Here is a 25209-nt window from a genome sequence, read left to right as displayed (position 1 = left end):
CAGTTCGATCGGCTACGTCAAGAGCGGTAGGGTGGCCTTCCGCTGTTGGCAACGCTCTCGTCTTGTCTCGAGTCCAGCCCACAGCTCAAGCGGCCGCGCTGAGAACGATAAGGTGGTTCGCCTGGCAGCATGCACACCCGGCAGGATATTGGGGATCCGTCCTTGAGGCGCCGCGGCATGGGTTTACGCGCCGGCAAGCCTACCCAATTAACGTAGGATGGACATACAGAGAAAGATCGAATTGGAAAATAACATGCATCATTTCAGAGTACTGTAGAGTTATATTATATCAATTTTTGTTGTGGTTCTAACTAAATATATAAATTGTCTTGGTCGTGAACCTGCACCGGCGATGAGAAACAGGGTGCCTAGTCCCAGAGCTGTCCTACGATCCTCTCAATTCCGTCGATGCGGCTGATGATGGGCTTGATATGCCACCTTGGTGAGAACCTTGGTCAGGGCACCCCGGAAATCTCTCCAGGGCGAGTTCCACATCCTCCGGCAAGCTCTCCAGGGCGCGTCAAAGTAGAGGTTGGGGTACCAGTATGCCACCTTGGTGAGAACCTTGGTCAGGGCACCCCGGAAATCTGCCGTTCCTCGTTGGCTAGAGAGCTTGCCCTGTTAGAGCGAAACTGCTCCAAGGCTCCAAGAACGCCCTCGAAGAATAGGGTCAGCTTGGCGTTGGGGCTCACGTTTGGCTCTAGGATGTACCTCACATTCTACATCCCCATGGCAGCCACCTTCTCGGTGATCCTGTTGGCGACGTCGGTGAGGTGGCGGATCCAGAGGTTCTCACCCTTCACAAAATCCTCGTGGTTGGCGGCGTCGTTGTTCCGCAACTACCTATCCGTCTCCAGATTTTTGGTCAGGGTATCCTCCCGGGCATTGACCGTCGAAGGCATCTCCTCGAGGCTCTCCAGCTTCAGCTTCAGGTTGTTGACGGAGTTGTTGGCTTGGGTAAGTAGCTTGGCCTTGCTGGGGACTACGGCCTGCGCCTCCGTCAAGGCGCCGTTGAGCGTGTACTTCTCCTTCGCCATCTCCTGGGCCCTGTTCTTCAGGCCGTCCCGCTCCACCTCTAGCTCCTTCACGTTGTCGCCGTGGGCCAGGGCTTGAGCATCGAGTGCCTCTTTGTGCCTCTGCTTCAGCTCCAGGGTCCGCTGCGCGACAAGCCTCTCGACATCCTCGTCCTTGCCGCGGATTGTGGCATCAAGCGCCGCCTCACGAGTGATGAGGTCCTCCTCCTGGGAGTTCGGCTCGGCCTGGTGCTGGTGCCGGGTGGCCTTGGCCCTGGCGGCCTGTTCCCTCGCCGCCTCCTGGGCCTTCTTGATGTCGGCCTGCTTCAAGAGGAGCTCCTGCTTGCGCCCGACCAGCTGGTCTTGGGCAGCCTTCAGCTCTTCATGCTCCTGGCGGAACCAGGCCTGCGCCTCGGCGATGCGCTCCTCAAGATCCGCCTCCGCCTTTCCCGCTGCCGCCTTGCTAGACTTCGCCTTGTCTAAATGGGCGCGGTGGAGCGCATGGAGCTTCCAGAAGCTGGCGCCCATGGCCCGAAGGAGCTGCTCCTCCTGGGTACCGCCACCACCGGTGCTCGATTAATCGACAACCTCGAGCCCGACGGCGGCGAGCACCTCGTCGCTGAACACCTTCCCCTCGGCCGGCGTCCTGGTGCCCGCCGTCCCTGGAAGGTGGACGAACAGGTCATCACCCACCTTCAGGTACCTGCTCGAGGCAGAGGCAGCGGATGAGTAGGGTTGATCGTCGACCACCTCCTCCTCGGCAGCGGCCTTGCCGGCCTCCCCGGCAGGCCCCTTGTCGGCCTCCTCGGCGGTGCCCTTGCCGGCCTCCTCGGCGGCAGCCTTGCCGGTCCCTTCGATAGGCCCCTTGGCGGCGTCCTCGGCAGCGGTCTCGGCGGCCTCCTTGGTGGCGACCTTGTCGGCCTCAGCCTCGGCGTCCTTGGCAACCTCCGTGATGACGGTGTCGATGTCCTCCTAGTCCGCCAAGGGAGGATCTGGGTACTGAGAAGGGGAATGAAGCAAGGGCAATACCGAAGTTCAAAGAGAAAGATAAACAGGAACGGAAAGCAGGTGACTTACCCGTGCCGGGCTGAGAAGAAGTGACCACTCACCGCCAACACCTGTTGCCGGGACGGAGCCACCGGTGCCCAAGTCCACCTCCTCGTCCTCCGTGTGCATGGTCTCGGTGCTTGGCATCCTTGCCAGGGACGCCCCTCGGGGCGGCGTGGTATATGGGATCGGCGTGGTATATGGTACGTGGCCCTTCCTGCTGCCGTCCTCCTCCTACAGCCACGGCAAGGTCAGTGCCAAAAGATCATACCCCGGCGCACGTTGATGGGGAGTAAGTGGTGAACGCATGCTGGGGGCCGAGCCGGGGGTTAATGTCCGGGCTGATCTCCACCGACAGCGTGCGTGAAGCGCCCGCCGTGGGCTGATCGCCTGCCGATGCCCTGTCCTTCTTAGCCACTCTCCGGGCCAGCGTCTCCCTGTCCCTACGAAGATGAAAAAAAGTCACGAAAAGTGGCGCGGTTTGAAAGATCGGAGGTGAAGAAGGGCAGGCACTTACTCATCCTCCACCTTCTCTTCCGCTACCTTCCTCTTCCTCCTTGGGCTGAGAGACCCAAAATCGAAGACGACCTCCGTGTCGACATCTGCGGGAGGAGGGGAAGGGGATGGAGTCCGGCAACGCTTGGATGAAGAAGAGGCGGTCGCCTTCTTCTTTGCCACCATGGTCTTCGCCGCCTTTTTCACCATCGCGGCCCTCGTCTGGCGCACGGGCTCCCTGGGCCCCTTGCCACAGTTCGGCCCTACCGGGCCAGACCGGCTCGCCTGAGCTGGCCTGCCGCAGGACATGTCCTCTTCCTGTCGCTGGAGGGTCGTCGACCCCTTCCTCTTCCTCGGTCGACTCCTCGACCACCTCCTCAATAAGGGGGGACCCGTTGTTGGCACCGCTAGCCTCCCCAGCAGCCCCCGTCCACTGGGCGAGCTCCCTCTCCTCGGCGGCCGCGTCGGCCTCATCCTCCATGTCGCCAGCGCTGCCGGCCTCCATGGCGAGCTGTGCCTCCACCACCCTGGTGGCGATGTAGTCTAGATCCGCCTGGGTGGTGTCCTCGATGAGTAGCGGCTCGTCGTGGTCGAGGCCCTCCGACAAGTTGTCGAAGAACTCCTGCACCTTGCGTGTTGGGGGCTTGGCCCAGGACGGTTGAGGCCGTGCGCGCTGAAGACCGGCATCATGTCGGGGATGGTGGACTGGCACGTGTTGTTGCTCAGCGGGAACACACCCGGTGGCAACCCAAACAGGGGCCCCTTGACGACCTTGCCGGCCTTCGCGGCCCTGCCGGTCCTCTCCACCCTGCCGTCGCATAACACGTTAAGCTGAAAGAGCCTCTAGCAAAAATGGGCGTGTCCCATCACCGTGAAGTTATGCTTCAGGCCGGGGCGGAGCCCCATGATGTCGGCTACGTTCCTAAAGCCCCAGGTTGGCCTCCCCTTGTTGTGCAAAGGGGCGATTCGGCGGCGGATGAAGTCCGCCCCAATCATCACCAGGTTGAGCCCTGCCATGGTGAGGCGATAGATCCTGGTGCTAGAGATCGAGAGCTTTGCGTCATTGGTGTCGAGGTCACCCCAGTCCTCGCCGCGGGTCGGTGGGCTCTCACGAACCCAGCAGAACTCCGGAGGGTTCTTTTCCTCGATCCAGCACCACCGACCTCGCCACTCCTCCCACCTCTCCTTCTGGGCACCCTCCGGATACGTGCCTTTATCTTGGGCCCTCGAGAACCAGGAGATGCTCCCGGAGAGGGCGCCCCCTGGCTGGAGGCGATGGTAGATGTAGTGGTGGAAGAGCGCCGTGCTGGGAAGCATCCCGGCGAAGCCCTCGCAGAGGTCAGTAAAGAACGCCACGCACACACTACAAAAAAAAAGACACATCCGTGACATTTTGGGCCGAACGGATTTTTTTCTGTCATACTTATGACACTTCTATGACGATAATTGTGACAAAACTCAGTATCATCATAGATGTGGTGGGATCCTACTTCTATGAAAAAAATCATGAAAAAAATGGGCTTTTCGTCCTGGGCGGCCCGGAGATGTAGCTGCATGACATTCTTTGGGCCTTCCATGACAGAAAAAACCATGGTAGAAGTGAGGGCGAGCAAAATTTCTAGGAGTTCCCGGTTACGGTGGGTGGTCGGGGGCCGAGCGATGCACGTTTCTCTCGTACACGTACACGCGTGTGTGTCAGGCGTTGGGCTGTAAGTGAACGTGAGCGAGGCGTTAGCCTATACTGAACCCGAGCGATTGCATTGCAGGCTACGCGTTACAGAACCCGAGCGATCGATCGATGTCTGTTAACTGAACGCAAGGAAGTGCGTCCGGGCAAAAAAAACCATTCGCCCCCCTGACTGCTAGGACCCACCAGCTACATCTTCGCACGCAAGGAAGTGCGTCCGGGCAAAAAAACAAAATGATTCGCCCCCCTGACTGCTGGGACCCACCAGCTACATCTTCGCAGGCAAGGAAGTGCCTGACAATTGGGACCCACCTGGTCGAAGCGTACGTACCATTGTCATTTTGGTCGTGAACGTGTACGTACATATATACTGGTGGATGTAGAGGTGCGCACGTGTTGTAGTAGAGGCGCGCACGTAGCATGTACACGTACGTACAGTGGAGAGGGTGCAAGAAAGAAAATACGGCCACATACGTACATACGGGCAGGGTCTCTAACGCCTATCGCGCATACGTACATGGTTGGGTCGGAACGGAGAAACAGCGTCGTCGTCGTGTTCATGGGGAGCCAACTGGCTGGGTCGGAATGGAATGTGTGGTCGTGTTCATCGGGAGGGCTTGGACGGAACAGGCGATGGAAACGAGGCCTGGCGTACCGCACAACGGAGGAAACGGCCTTGTGTTCGACCGGCCATGTTCGAAATGGGGTCCTGTTGATCAAGAGGGGCCTGGCATACCGCAAAACGGAGGAAACGGACCTCCTACGGTCGAAACGGGGGTCCTGTTGATCGGGAGGGGTGTGGCGTACCGCAAAACGGACGAAACGGACTTGTGTTGGAGCGCTACGGTCGAAATGGGGGTCCTGTTCATTGGGAGGGGTGTGGCATACCGCAAAACGGACGAAACGGACTTGTGTTGGAGCTCTACGGTTGAAACAGGAGGGGGGGTGTGGCGTACCGCAAAACGGGACTCCACGGGATACTGTTCATCTCCACCGTCGACCTCCTCCAGCCTCCACAGGCTACCGTCGACCTCCTCCAGCCTCCACGGGCTCCTGTTCATCCAGCCTCCACCGCGCGCTACTCCACCGGCTATTGCTCAACCACCCCTCCACGGGCACCCCTCCACCGTCTACTGTTCATCCAGCCCTCCACACCACGGGGTCCTATTCAACCACCCCTCCACGACCACCCCTCCACCGTCTACTGTTCATCCAGCCCTCCACACCACGGGTTCCCGTTCATCCAGAGGCAACGCCACTGCTCACTATTCATCCACCCCCCCCCCGCAAGGCTCACTGTTCATCCCAGAGGCAGCATCGATCGGCTTCAGTTAGCAGCAGTAGCGAAGGAATCGCTCCATTGGGTTCAGTTAACAGTCATCGATCGATCGCTCGGTTCAGTAACGTGTAGCCTGCAGTGCAATCGCTCGGGTTCAGTTAGATCCCAACGCCTCACTCGGGTTCAGTTAGAGCCAACGCCTCGCACACACGCGCATACGTACGAGAGAAACGCGCATCACTCCGCCCCCAACCTCCCACCGTAACCGGCAACTCCCCAAAATTTTCCTCCCCCTCTCTTCTACCATGGTTTTTTCCGTCATGGACGGCCCAAAGAATGTCATGCAGCTGCGTCTCCGGCCCGCCGAGGACGAAAATCCCATTTTCCGTCATGATTTTTTGTCATAGAAGTAGGAGCCCACCACATCTATGATGATACCGGGTTTTTTCACAATTATCGTCATAGAAGTGTCATATGTATGATAGAAAAAAATTTCGTTCGGCCCAAAATGTCACGGATGTGTCTTTTTTTTGTAGTGTATGGACCCGAAGGTCTGAGGTAAACTACTCACACTTCATCGGAGAGGCTATGGTGTTGATGTAGAAGCCCTTCATGATCGATTCCCCCTCCGGTGGAGCGCCAGAAAAGGCCCCAAGATGGGATCTCACGGGTACAAATGGTTGCGGTGGTGGAAATAGGGTTTCGTGGTTCTCCTGGATGTTTTCAGGGTATATGAGTATACATAGGCGAAGGAAGTCGGTCAGGGGAGCCACGAGGGGCCCACGAGGGTGGGGGCGCGCCTCTGTGCCTTGTGGCCGCCTCGTTTCTTTCTTGACGTCCACTCCAAGTCTCCTGGATTGCGTTTGTTCCAAAAATAACTCTCCCGAAGGTTTCATTCTATTTGAACTCCGTTTGATATTCCTTTTCTGCGAAACACTGACATAGGCAAAAAACAACATTTTGGGCTGGGCCTCCGGTTAATAGGTTAGTCCCAAAAATAATATAAAAGCATATAGTAAAGCCCATTAAACATCCAAAAGAAGTAATATAATAGCATGGAACAATCAAAAATTATAGATACCTTGGAGACGTATCAAGGATCAAGACGTTTGACAAGCTCCCAGACATTCTTCAGCTCAAACTATCGAAGCTCTTCTTGCATAGCTTGAATCCATTCAAGTTCCATGAAGGCTTCTTTGACTTTCTTGGGTTCAGATATAGAGACAAAGGCAAAGTGACTGTAGAAGTTAACTAGTTGTGTAGCTCTTGATCGAGTGAGAGGACCAGGAGCATTGCTGCTATCAATAATCTTCTCAATCTAGACTTCATTGGCGACTCGAGGATGAGCTGGACGAAGATTTTGATCAGATTGACTATTGTCTTCATCTTCAGCATTGGCTTCAGACTGAGCATTGTCTTCATGTTGATTAGGTGCAACAATGATGATCTCATCCTCAGCCTGTTCCTCGGTGGGTATGATTTCTCCAGTACCCATCAGCCTGCTAGCTTCACCTGGTGTAGCTTCATCTAGCACATTTGGCAAGTGCTCTCTTTGTGAGCCATTAGTTTCATCGAACCGCACATCTACCGTTTCAACCACTTTGTAGTGAAAGAGGTTGAAGACTTCGTAGGTGTGCGAGTCCTTTCCGTAACCAAGGATAAAACCTGCATGTGCTTTCGGTGCGAATTTAGACGTGTGATGTGGATCCTTGATCCAGCACCTAGCACCAAAGACTTTGAAGTAAGTGACGTTCGGCTTCTTACCAATCAGAAGTTCATAAGACGTTTGCTTGAAGAACTTATGAAGATATACTCTGTTGATGATGTGGCATGCAATATCAATGGCTTCGGGCCAGAATTTTCTTGGAGTCTTGTATTCATCGAACATCGTCCGTGCCATCTCAATGAGCGTTCTGTTCTTGCGCTCCATGATGCCATTCTGCTAAGGTGTGTAAGGAGCAGAGAACTCATGTGTGATGCCCAAAGTATCAAGATCAGTGTTGAGGCCAATGTTCTTGAACTCAGTGCCATTGTCACTCCGGATGTGCTTGATCTTGATGCCATAATTCGTCATGGCCCGATTTGCAAAGCGTCTGAAGACATCCTACACTTCAGTCTTATAGAGAATTATGTGTACCCAGGTGTATCTTGAGTAATCATCAACAATAACGAAGCCATAGAGATGTGCAGTAGTAGTAAGGGTAGAGTAGTGAGTAGGGCCAAATAGGTCCACGTGAAGCAGCTCGAAGGGACGTGAGGTAGTCATGATTGTGTTCGAGGGGTGCTTGGCTCTAGTCATCTTTCCAGCTTCACAGGCACCACATAGATGATCCTTCTTGAACTTGTCGCCCTCGAGGCCAATGATGTGCTTCTTCTTCGCGAGAGTCTACAGGTTCCTCATGCCCGCATGTCCTAGCCGTTGATGCCATAGCCAGCATTCTGAAGCCTTTGCTAGAAGACATACGGCAAGCCATGGTCCTGCTGAGAAATCTACCTTATACAGATCACCTCTTCGATAGCCTTCGAAGACTAGAGATTTGTCAGATTCCATTAGCACAAAACACCGATATTTTCCAAATATAACAATCATGTTCAGATCACAGAGCATTGACACATACATTAAGTTGTATCCAAGGGATTCAACAAGCATCACTTCATCCATGTGCTGATCCTTTGAGATAGCAACTCTACCAAGACCCAATACCTTGCTTTTACCAGTGTCAGTGAATGTGATGTGACTCTTAGTAGATGGACGTAGGGTTGAATCCATAAGAAGACTTTGATCACCAGTCATGTGGTTGGTGCAGCCGCTGTCCATGATCCATTCAGTGGCTTTCGGAGTTGTACCCTACAGTGTAGTTAGCGGGACAGGCTTCACCAAGAGTATTGTGAAGCAGAAACATGTAGCGAACAAGCATATTATCAAAGTTTAGATTCTGGTTAGGCATGATAGGATGCTCGTCAAGGAACCCTGGGACGAAATACATGATAAGACCATTGGGGCATTTAATCTTGCGTCCCACAAGATGTTTTAGGTCTCCATCATTGGCGTCAGAAGATTTTGCTTTCCAACTGGAGACCTTTCCCTGCAAGAGAAGTTAATTCTTCTTAACCACCCACATCTTCAGGGGTGGCTTAGAAGCAATGAGTCTAAGTGCGACATCTGAGAACTTTGGCTTGGGAGCCCTAGCAAATAGCTTCGCAGGAGGAGAAAAGTACTCATATGAATACGCAGAAAAGTTCTTAGTTTTGTGACATCGGTTAGAGGAAACACACTCATATTCAGGAGTCTCATAACGGTTCTCCTGCAAAACGTTGGTGTTAGGGTGACCATGAGTGGTGTTCTATCTATATGAAGCCTTTGGGCCATATGCTGCTTTGGTCTGGGGTTTGTCTTCTTCCAAGGTGGTGTCATGACGACATTCACGAGGAGCTTCTCAAGACAACTTTTGGGCACCCAGATCTTCTTCTAGGGTTACCCGTTCCTGCAGTTAGTACCAATGTACCTGGCAAACACTTCACCATTATGATTCTTAATCAGTTTATAATTGGCATCAAAGGATTCATCAATGACAATTGGGTTAGCACAAGTGAAGCCAGATAAAGTGGATGGGTCCACTAAAAGATCCTTAGCAGCAACCCAGGTGGTTTTGGGATACTGCTCAGGCGTCCAATATGAACCATCAACGTTCATTTTCCTCTCGAACCCAACACCCTCTTTCCTAGGGTTTCAGTTCAGAATCTGTTTCTTAAGGACATCACACAAGGTCTGATGCCCTTTGAGGCTTTTGTACATGCCAGTCTCAAGCAATGTCTTCAACCTAGCATTCTCATCAGCAATAGTATTGGTATCCTCAATAGAGGGGTTAGTTACCACATCAACAGTTGAAGATATTGCAACATCAGAAGTAGTAGAACATCCAGCAACGGAGACAACATTATCACGCTCAAGACACTTTAAGCATGGTGGAACAAATTCTACCTGAGTGGAATTAATCTGTTGGGCGAGTTGTGAGTCGTTCTCTTTTTGAAGAACTTCATGAGACACTCTCAGTTTCTCAAGATCATGCTTCCTTTGAAGATAATCGTAGGAAAGCTTCTCATGAGAGGCTGAGAGAGTTTCATGACGAATTTCAAGTTCTTCATACTTAATGCGAAGACTTCTAATTAAGGACTGATTCGATTCATTTCCGCGTCCAATGGGTCATCGCTTTTGTCTAGCAGCTTTTGAATATGTCCCATAGTAGTTTGTTTCTCAGTTGCAATTTTAGGAAGTGTCTTATAGCTAGGTTTGGATTCACGTGAGGTTACCTTGGCACCACGTGCCATGAAGCAGCAGGTTGGATCACATGGCTCGGGTTCGGAAGTCATCGTTTTAAGAGACTCCTTGAATTCGCAGAACCACGGGTCTTGACGGGTTCGATGTCCTTCATAGACATTAGAAATCCGGTCCCATATAAGCTTCGCATTGCAGAGATGCCTGATGCGCCCGAACTCGTCATTGGATAGACAAGAGCATATGGTATCCTTAGCCGTGATATCCAGTTGAGTGTACTTTCGAATGTCGTCAGCATGCCCCATCTTGCATAGATCGGTGGGACCAATCTCCGTGACGGTCCACAACTCACTGTTCATTGCAAGGAGGCACTTCCTCATCATTGCCTTCCATTTGGGATAATCATGACCATCAAAAAAAGGACACGTAGCGGAGACCTTGATTATCCCTGCAGTCGACATATCTAAAACTCCAGGTGGTTAAACCAAATCACACAGAACAAGGGAGTACCTATTGAAAGTGCTAGTTATCGACTAGAGGGGGGGTGAATAGGCCATTTTTGCGTAAGTCTTCAAAACACGATGGCTTTGAAGACAAACAAGTAAACTAAACCTATATAGTAAGTAGAGGAATGAAAACTACACTAGGCAAGCATTAGTCAAACATACAATGTAGTGAAAGCATGAAGACTAACTGCAACTAGGTAGACAGGATCAGAATGGAAGATAATACGAAGCCAAATAGATATAAGTCTCCACACAATGAAGTCAAATGAACCAGGTAGGCGAGCAATGACTTCACGAAGACAAACTGAAAAGTAAGGAGAGTAGGGGATAGAACCAGTTGCTTGGTGAAGACAAGGATTTGGTAGACCAGTTCCAGTTGCTGTGACAATTGTATGTCTGGTTAGGGAGGCTGAGATTGAACTCAGAAGATCATGTCTTCCCCTTGAGATAAGGACACCCAGTCCTCGCCCAATCACTCTGTTAAGTCTTCAAGGTAGACTTCCAAACCTTCACAGACTTCGTTCACCGGCAATCCATAATGACTCTTGTATGCTCAGAATGCGATTCCTAACCGGCTGGAGGATTCACAATCCTCAACTGTGACAAGTCTTCAAATCACGCAGACAGAAAGACTTCAGTGATGCCTAACACTCTTTAACTCTGGGTGTTTTGGGCTTAGTCCTCGCAAGGATCTCTCTCTCAAATGCTTTAAGGTGGGTTGCTCTCAAACGACAAAAGCCGTGCACTAACTCTGAGCAGCCACCAATTTATGGTGTAGGGGTGGGCTATTTATAGCCAGGAGGCAACCCGACATGATATGTCCGAAATGACCCTGGGTCACTAAGGAACCGAAACGTGTCCAATGGTCGGATTTCAAACACACGCGGCAGCTTGGCTTGGGCTACAAGCAAAGCTGACTCATCCAACTCTGGATAAGGTTTGCTCACATTGTCTTCACTCGAAGACATAGGATTTGGTTGAGTATCACTTCAGTCACTCTGACTTTGTTCACTTGGACCCCACTTAACAGTATGGTGGTTCGTATGACTCAATAAAGAAGAATGGAAACTACAACACAACTATGTCTTCGCACTCCATAGTCTTCAAGTGAATATCTTCACATGTCATAATCCTCATCGTGAATGTCTTCACGAACCACCATTGTCTTCAATGTCTTCACACATTTTTAGGGGTCATCTCTGGTAGGTAAACCGAATCAATGAGCGACTACTACCTATGTTATCCTGTAATTCTCGCAAACACATTAGTCCCTCAACCATGTTTGTCATCAATACTCCAAAACCAACTAAGGGTGGCACTAGATGCACTTACAAGAATCCCCCCCTCCCCCAATCCACCGCCAAGGACCGACTGCTCATGATACCAATTTTTCAAGACCTAACTAGGATCTACGAGAAGAATCAGGACGAAAATTGTATTTTACTCTCTCATATCCCCTTTTGTATTGATAAATATAAGCTATATGAGTATGAGATAAGCCATCGAGGCAATCTTTTGGAGAAAGGAATGAATGATGATGACAGCCACACCCCGGTTGTAGTTATAAGGACAACTTTTCACCTGGTAAGACGATGAAAGTAAACAGTAACGATGGCTAACGGTACAGAAAAAGATCTACAGCTCACGACGAAGTGTTAGCGAGGAGTGATCCTGATCGTTAATTGCGGCGAAGCATTTTCTGAACATCTACAATTAACTGAAACATGTCGATGCCTGACAATTACGCCTACGTACACACAGCCACCTTACACCACATACATATATACATATATACAGTATTGCGACGAAGCTTCAGAGAGCTTTATTCAACAAAGGCATTCGCTGAACAGTCAGCCAACAGGCTACTGATCAGAAAGCTAGGGGTCATCTCGAGCCAGCTCTCAGTCACATTAAGCGTACTAGCACGCTTAGCACAAAGATGTGCAGGACCATTTTCCACTCTTATACATACTCCATCCGTCCCATATATAAGAACGTTTTTGACACTACATTACATATATACAGTTTTGCCGATTGGCAATGGGAGGTTGACAAAGCTATCAATCTTTGGTAGGTTGGCAAAGCTATCATGTGTGCAGTACCCGCGAAAGCAAATGGAATACAGTACAATACTATTTTTTGCCTCTCCTGTCGAAATCACTAATTAAGGAGTACTCCTTGCGGAGCACTCCAACTTCCCCAGGCTGCGACAAATGGCGCGTTGCATGTGCGCCACTTGTCGCAACATGGGAGTTTCCCTTTTTTCGTAGATCCGTTTATTCAAAACATTTATCTCTTAAACCGTGCGTCCAAATCTCGAACCGCTTTCGCCATTGGATTCCTCCCGTCGAGATCTTCAAAACTAGATCCCACGTTGATATGTTTTGATGAACTTTTTTTCACGAAAAAACCGGACAAAAAAACTGACGAAAAAACCAAACCGGAACACGGGTTTATTTTCCTTTCCGAAAGAGGCACGCCCGTGCCTCTGATGAAATCACAACTGTGCCTCTCGCGGAAGCAAAACCGTGCCTCTCGTGAAAGAAAAAAAAACAGAAAACGCGTTTTTTCCCTTTCCGAAAGAGGCACGCCCGTGCCTCTCGTGAAAGAAAAAAAAGACAGAAAACCTGTTTTTTTCGTTTCCAAGGAGGCACGGCCTTGACTCTCGCGAAAGCACAACCGTACCTCTCGCGGAAGCAAAACCGTGCCTCTCGCGAAAGGAAAAAAAAGAAAACACGTTTTTTTTTCGTTTCCAAGAGGCACGACCGTGCCTCTCGCGAAAGCACAACCGTGCCTCTCGCGAAACCAAAACCGTGACTCTCGCGAAAAAATGCGTTTTTTTGCGCAATTTTTTTTTCGAAATTTCTTTTTGTCGAAAAGCTAGGGAAGACCAGTGGAAAACCAAAGCATCAAAAAAAAGGAAAAAAAACCGTTTAAAAAGCCGAAAACTTGTGCGGAAAAATAAAAAAACAAAATCCAGAGGGAGAGCCCAGAGCGCGACAAATGGCGAATGGCTGAGAGCGCGCCAAGTGGTGCTGATCGTTGGGAGGCTCCCGAAGGATCGCTCGTTAATTAGTTGCCCCCCTCTCCTGTTCTGAACTTCTGGCGGAGTTTGCCTTGGCAAAAATAAAAAACAAAAAGCAAGTCATGGGCTTCAATGTTTCTGTAGCCATGGGCCATGGGCTCTCGAACCAATTGAACAAAATTAACCCACGGGGCCCTCTGCCAGCGATAGTTTTACCCTTGTCTTCACTGCCACACATCTTGCGTGCTGGTTCAGTCCACTGCCATTCGCCCATTCCCCACGTGAGATGCGCAGCCGCCGCCGCCGCCACGTCCGCTCGCCGGCGGCCGCGCCGCTGGACGACGACGACCTGCTCTCCGAGATCCTGCTCCGCATCTCCCCGCAGCCCTCCTCCCTCCCGCGCGCGTCCCTCGTCTGCAAGCGCTGGCGCAGCATCGTCTCCGACCCCGGCTTCTGCCGCCGCTTCCGCCTCCGCCACCGCCACAACACTCCTCTCCTCGGTTTCTTCAACAAGTACGATGATCTATCCTTCCTGCCTACTCTGGATGCCCCCAATCTCGTCCCTCTCGAGCGCTTCTCCTTGCCGTTCGACGACGTCGCCGATTACCGCTTTTCCCTTGGGTGCCGCCTGTAAGACAATAAGTTTTGGGGAACCAGCACAACCCTCTAGGGGTGGCTTATCTCATTATATATAATGGTTGTGTTACAATATGTACCATATACGTACATAGGTACAGAAGCTATACATAGTCTAACACCCTCCCTCAATCTTAGCCACTTTCTAAAGAACTGAGAAGGGTAAGATTGCGCCTACAAGCCTCAAACTGTGGCAGCGGTAAAGGCTTAGTGAAGATGTCTGCAAGTTGATCCTTAGATGAGATAAACTTGATCTGGAGTTGCTTCTGTGATACACGTTCCCGTACAAAGTGATAGTCAACTTCAATGTGTTTCATTCGGGCATGAAATACTGGATTTGCAGAAAGGTATGTAGCACCGATGTTATCACACCAAAGAATAGGAGGCTGTGGTTGAGACAAACCCAACTCCTGAAGCAAAGACTGCACCCAAATAATCTCTGCAGTAGCATTAGCCACAGCCTTGTACTCAGCTTCAGTACTGCTACGTGACACAGTAGCCTGTTTCTGAGCACTCCAGGCGATCAAATTAGAGCCAAAGAATACTGCATAACCCCCCGTGGATCGCCTGTCATCTGGGCTACCAGCCCAATCTGCATCAGAGAAGGCCGAAAGGACCCGAGAGGAAGTCGGCCGAATATGCATACCAAATGTCAGGGTGAACTGAACATAACGAAGAATGCGTTTAACAGCAGCCCAATGAGTATCTCTGGGAGCCTGAAGATACTGACAAACCCTGTTAACAGCATAAGAGATATCTGGTCTCGTGATCGTCAAGTACTGAAGTCCACCAACAATGCTCCTGTACTCTGTGGCATCCGCAGGAGACAAAAGCTCACCATCAACAGCTGTTATCTTGTCGGTAGACGACATGGGTGTGGTGGTCGGTTTGCACTTCAGCATGCCAGCTCTCTGTAACAACTCCAAGGAGTACTTCTTCTGCGTAAGGACAAGACCAGTAGCACGAGAAGTGACCTCAACTCCAAGAAAGTAGTGAAGCTTCCCAAGATCTTTGACCGCAAAATCAGCACCAAGAGAGCAGACAAGAGCATCAGCAGCATACTGAGAAGAGCTGACAAGGATAATATCATCGACATATACCAAAAGATACATAGTGACTTCTGGCTTCTGTAGAAGAAATAACGAAGTGTCAGCAGTAGACGGCACAAACCCATGAGCACGAAGGGCAGAGGCAAGGCGGGCATGCCAGGCACGAGGAGCTTGCTTCAAACCATATAGTGCTTTGGAAAGACGACAGATATAGTCAGGACGATCAGGATCAGAGAAACCAGGCGGCTGTTTCATATAAACCTCTTCCTCTAAAAATCCATGTAGAAAAGCATTCTGCACATCAAGTTGACGAAGTGACCAACCACGAGAAACAGCAATGGAGAGAAGAAGCCGAATAGTGGTAGGCTTGACGACAGGACTGAAGGTGTCCTCATAGTCAAGACCATGACGCTGCCGAAAACCGCGAGCAACAAGTCGCGCTTTGTAACGCTCAATAGATCCATCCGAATGCTTCTTCACTTTGAATACCCATTTTGAGTCAATAACATTTACCCGTGGTGGTGGAGGAACGAGAGTCCATGTCTTGTTACGAAGAAGAGCATGAAACTCCTGCTCCATAGCCTCTCGCCAATGTGGAATGCACAGGGAAGCCTGATATGAGCGAGGCTCAGAAGATGGATCCGCAACAGTAGCAGCCAAACAAGCAGCCAACCAAGCAACCGTACCATCCTTACGTTCCTTAGGTTTGAAAATGCCACTGCGACTGCGTGTATGTGGTCTGGACACAGGAACCACCGAGGTCGACGGAGCAGCCTGCAACGGGCTGGAGGACGGCAACATTGACGAGTCAGCCGGTGACGAGGAGCCAGTCACGGTAGCCTCGGACTCGGTTGGCGAAGAAGGCCGACCCACCGGCGAAACCGGCAGAGCAGACGAAGCAGCTGGCGACTCCGGCATCACAGACCGGGCCGATGGCCAGCTCGGCATAGTGGGCCGTGGCGCGGCCGGTGTCGCGGGCCGATCCGCTGATGAAGGCGACGTGAGGACCCGAGCCGCGGGCGAAGACGGCGTGACGGGCCGAGCCGCAGGCGAAGACGGCGTGACGGGCCGAGCCGCGGGCGACTCGGCGGCCGCTGGCGAAACGGACCGAGCAGTGGAGATGCTCGGCGCGACGGGCTCGTCGGGTGACCATGCATGGGCACGCGAATCGATGCCATGCAACATAGGGCGATCGACGTGCCCACCAGAAGACGACGATGATGATGGTGAATCCTCCAACAGCTCCAAACGAGCTCCACGTCCGGTTCCTGCACCATGGTTAGGTAACAGCAAAGGAGAGTATGCAACATCATCAAATTGGTCAGAAGCAACAGAGGATGAATGCAGGGATGGTGGTTCGACAGTGGACACAGGAAGGTTGGCAAAGGGAAAAACATGCTCATCAAACACGACGTCCTGAGATATATAGACACGATTAGTGGGAACATGAAGACATTTTTAACCTTTATGAAGAGAGTTATAGCCAAGAAAAACACACTTCTTAGAAAGAAACTCAAGCTTGCGCTTGTTATATGGACGAAGATGCAGCCAGCAAGCACACCCAAATACCTTGAGAAAGGTATAATCAGGTTGTTCATTAAGGAGAACCTCAATGGGAGTCTTCATGTTTAAAACACGAGTAGGAGTACGGTTGATGAGAAAGCATGCAGTGGTGAAAGCATCACTCCAAAACCGAAACGGAACAGATGCATGGGCCAAAAGAGTAAGACCAGCTTCAACAATATGACGATGCTTACGTTCGACTGAACCATTCTGCTGATGTGTATGTGGACATGCTAAACGATGAGCTATCCCAAGCGACTGAAAAAAAGAGTTGAGGTTGCGATACTCGCCCCCCAGTCTGACTGGACATGAACAATTTTGTGCTTGAGAAGACGTTCAACATGTTTTTGAAACTGAACAAAAATATCAAACACATCAGATTTGTGTTTAATAAGGTAAAGCCAGGTAAAGCAACTATAAGCATCAACAAAACTGATATAGTAATTATGACCACTGACAGAAGTCTGAGCAGGACCCCATACATCTGAAAACACAAGTTCTAAAGGATGTTTCACCTCACGACTGGACTCCGAAAAAGGAAGTTGATGACTCTTCCCCTGCTGACAAGCATCACACACTGCTACATCTTTATGACTAGACAAACTAGGAAGCTCATGATGACGCAAAATATGACGGACAATAGGTGTGGCCGGGTGACCAAGACGAGCATGCCACTGTGACGGAGAGACCCGAACTCCACTGAAAACACGAGCGACACCAGGATGCTCCAGACGGTAGAGGCCCTGGCACAACCGCCCACTAAGAAGAATGTCCCTCGTGCCCCGATCCTTAATAAAAAGATCAAAAGGGTGAAATTCACAAAGCACATTATTATCACGTGTGAGTTTAGGAACTGAAAGAAGATTACGGGTCACAGATGGAACTCGAAGAACATTGCGAAGCTGAAGACTCCTATTGGCGAGAAGAGATGCTTGACCAATATGAGAGATGTGCATACCTGCTCCATTGGCGGTGTGGATCTTGTCGGAGCCATGATAGGGTTCACGAGTGTGAAGCTTCCCCATCTCGCTGGTTAGATGCTCTGTCGCCCCAGAGTCCATGTACCAATGTGGATCGATGGAGTAGGACTGAGTGTGTCCCTGTTGCTTCTGCGGCGCGGGACGATCAGCCATGGCGACCTGACGGGCATTGTTGCGTGTATCTTTGCCGTCATTGCCAAGACCAAGGAAGCTTCACTGGAAGCGCTTATGACACTTGGAGGCCCAGTGCCCATCGCGGCCACAAAGCTGACACACACGTGGACCGCCAGCCCCCGGTAAGGTCGTAGTAGGTGGGGGGGCCGAGGCGGGCGACGGTGGCAGCCCCAAGGGAGACCGGGGTGATGAAGAAGAGCGGCCACCCTTGGTGGCGGCGTTGGCCGAGAGGGAGCCAGTGCCCCTGGTGCGGCGAGTCTCGACCCGTTGCTCAGTGAGAAGGAGCCGAGAGAAAACCTCGTGTGCCAGCATGGGTGTCGAGTTGCCCCGCTCGTTGATGATCTCGACTAAGGCATCATACTCCTCATCAAGACCATTGACAATAAACGAGTTGAACTCGGAGTCGGTGAGGGGCTGTCCAATGGAGGCCAATGTGTCGGCGAGGCCCTTGACCTTGTTGTAGAACTCAGTGGCAGTGGAGTCAAGCTTCTGACACTCTCCAAGCTGACGACGGAGTGCAGAGACACGAGCCTGGGACTGCGCTGCAAAGGTGCGCTCAAGGATGGTCCAGGCCTCATGAGACGTCTTCGCGAAGACAACAAGGCCGGCAACTGCCGGCGAGAGCGACCCCTGGATGGAGGAGAGGTTCGCCTGGTCCTGCCCCGTCCAGACGCGATGGGCCGGATTGTAGACCGGACCGTGCACGCTGTCTACCAGCGCGGGTGGGCAGGGAAGCGATCCGTCGACGTAGCCTAGCAGGTAGTGACTCCCCAAGAGCGGGAGAACCTGCGCACGCCAGAAGATGTAGTTGTCGGCGAAGAGCTTGATGGTGATGAGATGACCGAAGTGAAACGGCGGCGGCGAAGACAATCCCATCGAGGAGGCTGCCTGGGGTGCAAACACCATGGAGGCAGCCGGAGGCATCGAAGCCGATGCGGGAGGAGGCGGGACCGCAGCCAGGGCGGGCGCCGCAAAGCTCGCGGCCGGTGCGGACGCCGCAAGGCCCGCGGCCGGGGCGGACGCCGCCAACCCCACCAGCGGGGCAGTGTGATCCGCTTGCGACAGGAGCGGCGGGACGACGCCTGCGGAGTCCGCAGCGGACGGCGGCGCCGCAGTGTGGACCACGAGGTCACGCCCAAGCGAGGGCGCCGGCGGCGTGGAGAAGACGGAGCCGATGCTCCTTCTCCCGATCGGAGCCGGAACAGAGATGGCATCGAGCGGGAGGTTGAGCAGAGCCGCAAGAGAGGCCAGGAGGAAGCCCGCAGCAGTGGAACCGGTGGTGGCGGCGCTCGACATGGCGGCGGCGCGATCGGTGGCGCGGCGGCGGCGGTGAAGGCGGCGGCGGCTGCGGCGGCGGTGCGGGTATTAGGGTTTAGAAGCGGAAGCGATCGTAACCTAGCGTGATACCATGTAAGACAATAAGTTTTGGGGAACCAGCACAACCCTCTAGGGGTGGCTTATCTCATTATATATAATGGTTGTGTTACAATATGTACCATATACGTACATAGGTACAGAAGCTATACATAGTCTAACACCGCCATGGCCTCGTACTCTTCTGGCCTATGAAGCGTTTCCAGGTCGTGGTGTGGGACCCCGTCACCGGCGACCTGCACCGCATTGCCATCCCCCCGGAGTTCGAGAGGACACACGGGACGGTGCTTCGCATCGCCGGAGAGCTCCAACACTTCCAGGTGGTCTTGGTAGTGAGACATTCGGATGACGAGCAACATACACGTGTGATTGCCTGTGTTTACTCGTCAAAGGCCGGCTTATGGGGAGATCTTATCCCAACACTGCTTCCATACCACGCTCATAGGAGCAGTTATTCCACCCTGCTTTATGAGCCTGGTGCTGTGCTGGTTGGAGATTCCCTTTACTGGATGCTTTCTGGGAATGTTGATGGCATTCTTGAGTTTGATTTGGAGAAGCAGAGCCTGTCTGTGATACGAGTGCCAGTGGATATGTATGGCCTGGGCAACTACTTCTAGGTTATGAGGGCCAAGGGCGGCGGGCTGGGTTTCCTCTTCATGTCAGTGTCAGACTACACTGCCCAGTTATGGAAGAGGAAGACAGATTGTGCTGGTGTTGCTTCATGGGAGCTTGGAAGAACTATTCAACTGGACAAGCTACTTTCTCTGAAGTCGGAGGATAAAAACCCCATAGCCCTATCGATACTAGGGTTTGCTGAGCAGAATAACTTGGTGTTAATTTGGACAGTTAATGGCATCTTCATGATCCACCTCGAGTCATTGAATTTCAAGAAGCTTGCCGAAACCACCGCACGCCGTCCTCACTATCATCCATTCGAAAGTGTCTACACTGCAGGTAATAGCATGGATTACATTTCGATACAAAAAAACAAATTATTATTCAACAATTGGCTGATGAAATTATGCTCACGTCATTCCGTGTTAAGCCAACAATTTGAATTACTATCATATCATTTGTTTCTTTTGCTGCTTCATGGCCTCTTCAATGTACATCGATGATGTTCTGCAGTGTTTTGTTCTGATGTGTGTGTGGTCTCTTCTATGTAATGATTATGATTGACTAACAAAAATATATTCTGGTATTTCATTTTCTTTATGTTCTGTAGCCAGGCACTAGGCTGCAATTGGTTAGCTTCTTCTAGTTATTTTTGTGGTTTAAGTCAGAACTAGCAAACTGTCATCATCGGCTTGTTATATGAATATCCATACAATAAAACAATGCTTACCTGTGTATGTGTTCCAGAAATATACAATGATTAACAAGATTGGCAAATCCATTTATAGAATTTATTGTTTCCTACCTATTGAAGGATGATATAATTCTCAAATGCTCTGTTTGTAAAGCGTCCCTAAAGCGTCGCTTAAGCGACGCTTAAGCGTTAGAGCGCCCTCCAGGCTCAAAGCGTCCAACTCGCTTTAGACATGTGTCTAAGGCGTCCGCCTTAGACACTAAAGCATCTGAAGCGCCTGCTTAGGCATCCTGATTGGCGCTTTAAGGCAGAGAGGACGCCTTAGACTTGCCAGGCAGGGTACAGAGATTCCTGGCAGGGAAACAGGGATGGGCTCACATTTGAAACAGTTACAGGAGGGGAAAGAAAGAGAGAGAACCAAAACCAGAGCGTGCAAATATCCAGGCTTTCAGCTCTTTCCTCTCTCCTCTGGCAGCAGCTTCCTCAGATCTGCACTAGCCTTTTCTGCTCTGTTGTGTGTTATGCTATGCACAACTCCTCTGCTGTTAGGTGCTACTGCCTCTCTTATAGCAATTGGCTAGTTGCTTACTGCTTAGTGGATGGATCAGAATATATGGGCTCACTGGTGGATTAGAATCAACATATATATGTCTCACTAAATGGTGCTCTATTATACTGCCCATCAGGTTCAGAGTCTGTCTAAAGCGTCGCCTCGCTTTACGCTTTATCGCTTAAGCAGTGAGGCGCCCCCCAAGCGCCTCGCTTCGCTTTACCGCTTTATAAACATAGCTCAAATGGTAATGTTAGTGCATATCTGACGTGCCATTTTTTTCTGAAGAGGAGATACACAACAGCTGGAAGTTGACTACAAGAAAACTGGCTTGAACCCTTTGAAGCTTAAGCTTATTTATATTTATTTTGTTCAGTATGTTACCTCTGATGATATTTCTAACAGAGTTCAAATAAAAAATAACAACTTCGTTTGAAATTATGAGTAATTATTCATTTATCATTTGTAGGATTGCCCTCTATGTGGCAAATCTATTTGTACCAGGAAACACTAATAATCGGAGTTCATTTTCATCTTTTTGTGCTAAAATTTACTTAAAGATGATTTAAATCATGATCCAACATGTTACCAAGATTTATTAGTATGAGATTTTTTTTCCGATATGGCGTAGAATGAGCTTCAGGATAGCTCTAGATAACTTGTCCATTCTGACCAGTTAACAGTATGATTGTCCATGTTCTTCATTTTTACGATATTAATGAGTATACGCTGTTATGGGAATATTCAGTAAACTAGCACAATACCCATGCATTGCTACAAAGCCACCAAAAAAGTATGAGGACTTAAGACATTGGTTTAGGATATCGTTGAAAGACGTTGGTGTCATGTGGCTGTTGGGCTGTTCATGGTTAAAAATCATAGCGAAAATACAATATTACAAAGAGAGTTTTGCATGTGGCAAGCCTTGAATAATCTTAAGGAAAGTAGGTCCTTTGCTAGATTTAAAGTGATACAACATTTCGAACTGTGAAACAAAAGAGGATAGACATTAGTAAGGAGACTGCACAAGGTCGTGGATCCAGTAGCAATAGAGGTCTATCGTCACGTTGGAATTACAATTTGCAGTTTGTTCACTCTCTTATGCTATGGTGAAGAACTAGAAGTATTGGTTGGGAATAGCAACTAAAACCAAGATCACGGTTTTGAGTTGGAGTCTTATTCTGGTATTTGTTATTTGTACCTTTTACAAGTGTTGGTCTCACATGAAAGTAGTAGTGTATTTGTTTATTTGTGTTAGGTCACACATGTGAGTAAAAGTGCATTTTTTTTCTTGGAAGGCCGCTTGTCCTGCATGGGGGGTAGCTAGCAGTGCATTTGTTTATTTCTGAAATTTGCTGGTCCTGCATGTGGGTAGAAGTGCATTTGCTTATTTGTGAAGTTTGCTGGTCCTACATGTGAACTCACTGCCAACTCCAACCTTTGTAAGTAGAAGAAATAGCGGAAGAATAAAATATTTGACATAGGTGTGTTAATGTTTATCTGTTAGAGAAAGTAGAGTATTACTCTATCAAAATTGAGTTGCTTTTCTTGAATTCACAACAATGGATTTTCTAATACCTAGTTGAGACGTGCTCGTTTCTATTTATCTTTTGTTGGAATGCCGTGGCGTCGTGTGCTTAGGGTTTTGAGCCTAAACTCACGTTTCTGCTTTATTGATCGCTGGTATTGGTTACAGAGTAGGGCTCCCATTATATAGTGAGTTAGTAAATGCGAAAGCTTCAGATGTGTCATATGGATATGGTGCAGTAACAATCTAATATTCTTGATATGGAAATCAGGGGGACTGACGTGAGGATCAAGCTTTGAGCTCTTTCACCTTCTCCTTGTTGTGGTGGCGATGTTCTCTGCCCACATGACACGTTGTTTGACTTTTTATGTTTGTAGGAACACATGTTGATGTTGGACACAATGGAGCTGAGCTTTTGGTTGATATGTAAGATGATTGTCAGGTTGGACATGCTATTTGACCTGCTGGTTGAGCAGGTAAGCTTATCTCCAACTGTAGGCGGTTTTGTTAAATCTTATACTGCTAATCATCATGTTGCTTCGAGTTATTGTAGTAGTATAGTTTTGGGCAATTTTCATAGTTTCAGGCGGTTTTGTTAAACATTTTCTCAGCACGCCACTCATTGTCCGCTAAACTTGCATATATATGTAATTGACCACTAGCCACTTAAATAATTTGGTCGGTCTGACATACATTGGCCGTGCTTTATCTGGAGTTAAGTTCTTCAATTTTGGCCATCATGGATGTCTAATAGCACTTCATAATCATGACTAGATTCGTCACATAGAACTGCTTCATCCCTAATAAGATCTTTTTAGTTTCACTAGCATAATCTTTGGTGTAGTGTTGAAATTATTGCTTGATGCTGTGAAGAGTACAAAGAAAATGGCAGTCATTTTGGATCTAAGGAAATTTCAGTTAACAAGACGAGACGCATGATCCCTTGCTTCAATTTGTTAGTGTCTAGCTGGGTCTTGCATTTCTAAAAAGTATGCCTTTAGCTAGAAACCTGCCCCTTCTTTTCTCCTCCATAAGACCATGAGCCCCTCATATGCACATTGTTCTTTTAGCTTCTAGTTAGATCAAATGTAGCAAAAAACTGCTAAATTTGAGTTCGAACGTGTGATACTACGCTACAAATTATGTAGTGTTTTCTTTTTCTTATGTTGTTTTTTTCCTAGTAACTCTGAGATGATTTAACTTCCACAATGGCAAAGCTAATGCTTTTTATTCGAGTCATACAGAAGTCGTGAGAATAATTCCCAACGGATTCTCCTGAATGACTAGTAGAAAATTGTTTGGCTGATGGTATTGCTTGCTCCACAGGTCTCTTTACATTATTCTGGCGACTGAAATGCAGAAAGGGCTTGTCTGGTGTAGGACTGTAGGTATTTGCATTTTGTGTGTTGGACCAAGGAGATTGACCATCTATGTAGCATATGCACTGATCAGCTGTGAAATGGACTTGTAAGAATTAATCTCTTAATTTGGCAAGTCCTGTCTATTATCTGATCCTTGTGGACATTCGTCAACCGGCATGGATGGTGAAAGGTACATTGACTTGCTTCGGTTAATGAGTACTTGACTTGTGTTTCATTCAATTTGTTTTGCTTTACTTTTCACACAAGCATGTTGTGGCAGGCTCCCTTGCCAATCGATCTTGCTTGCATTTCAGTGTGTATGCATGCGTGCAAGCGTTTGGTTATCTTACGTGTATAGTATCAGGCAGGTGGATGTTCTACCTCCGATATCTGCTCATGATGTCCCATGTTGTGTGTGTTTTTGTTTAATTTCTATCGGGTTTGAAGTTGAGTATTTATAATCTTAGCACTACTAGTATTTGCTAACGCATAAAGAGGTCAATCGGTGCTACTTGGCTCTCATTGAGATGCTGCGGATGCTAGGATGAATTTTGTAAATTTGGGGTTTTTATGAGTTTAGTCATAAAATGTCTGTTTACTGTGATCAGGACAGGGATAGGTAAATCAAAGCCAGAACAGCATTTACACATCGATGTATCTACACAAGCTGCGACACCAGTTGCCTCTGCACCAGCAGAATCACACATTTGAGCATATAGCTGAGATAATTCAAAGAGTGGTTACTCAGTTGCTCGCCAGATCAAAGTCTTTGATTTCGATGTGTGCAGACATTCACAGGTTATGCCCATAAACCAAACATATTCTATTGATCATCAGCTGCCATCTGTCCTACGGTATGGATCATCAGTTGCCCCTTTTCATGGTGAGATTGTCAGTGCCATGTAGCACTATTGTAGTAATATTTTTTTACCGCATATTAGAAAGTCTATTCCAAACAATTACTCCCTCCGTTCCTAAATATAGGTCTTTCTAGAGATTTAAACAAATGACTACATACGAAGCAAAATGATGAATCTACACTTTAAAAAATGTCTATATACATCCGTATATGATAGCCCATTTAAAATCTTTAAAAAGACTTATATTTAGGAACGGAGAGAGTATGTGATAAGACTTTGTTACTTCATTACCATCAAGTAACACTTCTGTCTGGTTTTACCAAACAACAAAACTAGGCGGTTCATCGACCTATTTATAATCAACTTTCTATGAAAATATTCCCTATGAAGCTGCACGGAGGGTTTTACTTTGTGGGCTTTTGGGCTTCCCATCAAGTGTTGCTTTCAAGTTGACGGGTTATTTTACTGGGTTCAGGCACATACGTATATGTGTAGAT

The 25209-nt window shown here is 49.1% G+C and overlaps 1 pseudogene; it reads left to right on the top strand.

Annotated features, from left to right (window-relative positions):
* The first annotated feature begins 13614 nt into the window (after positions 1-13614).
* On the top strand, positions 13615-22921 carry LOC123138881 (putative F-box protein At3g16210; annotated as a pseudogene).
* The last annotated feature ends 2288 nt before the right edge of the window (positions 22922-25209 follow it).

Source organism: Triticum aestivum, chromosome 6B (assembly GCF_018294505.1).
Source record: "Triticum aestivum cultivar Chinese Spring chromosome 6B, IWGSC CS RefSeq v2.1, whole genome shotgun sequence".
Taxonomy (NCBI): domain Eukaryota; kingdom Viridiplantae; phylum Streptophyta; class Magnoliopsida; order Poales; family Poaceae; genus Triticum; species Triticum aestivum.
The sequence above is the reverse complement of the archived record's forward strand: the minus strand, read 5'-3'. Positions and strand labels throughout refer to the sequence as shown.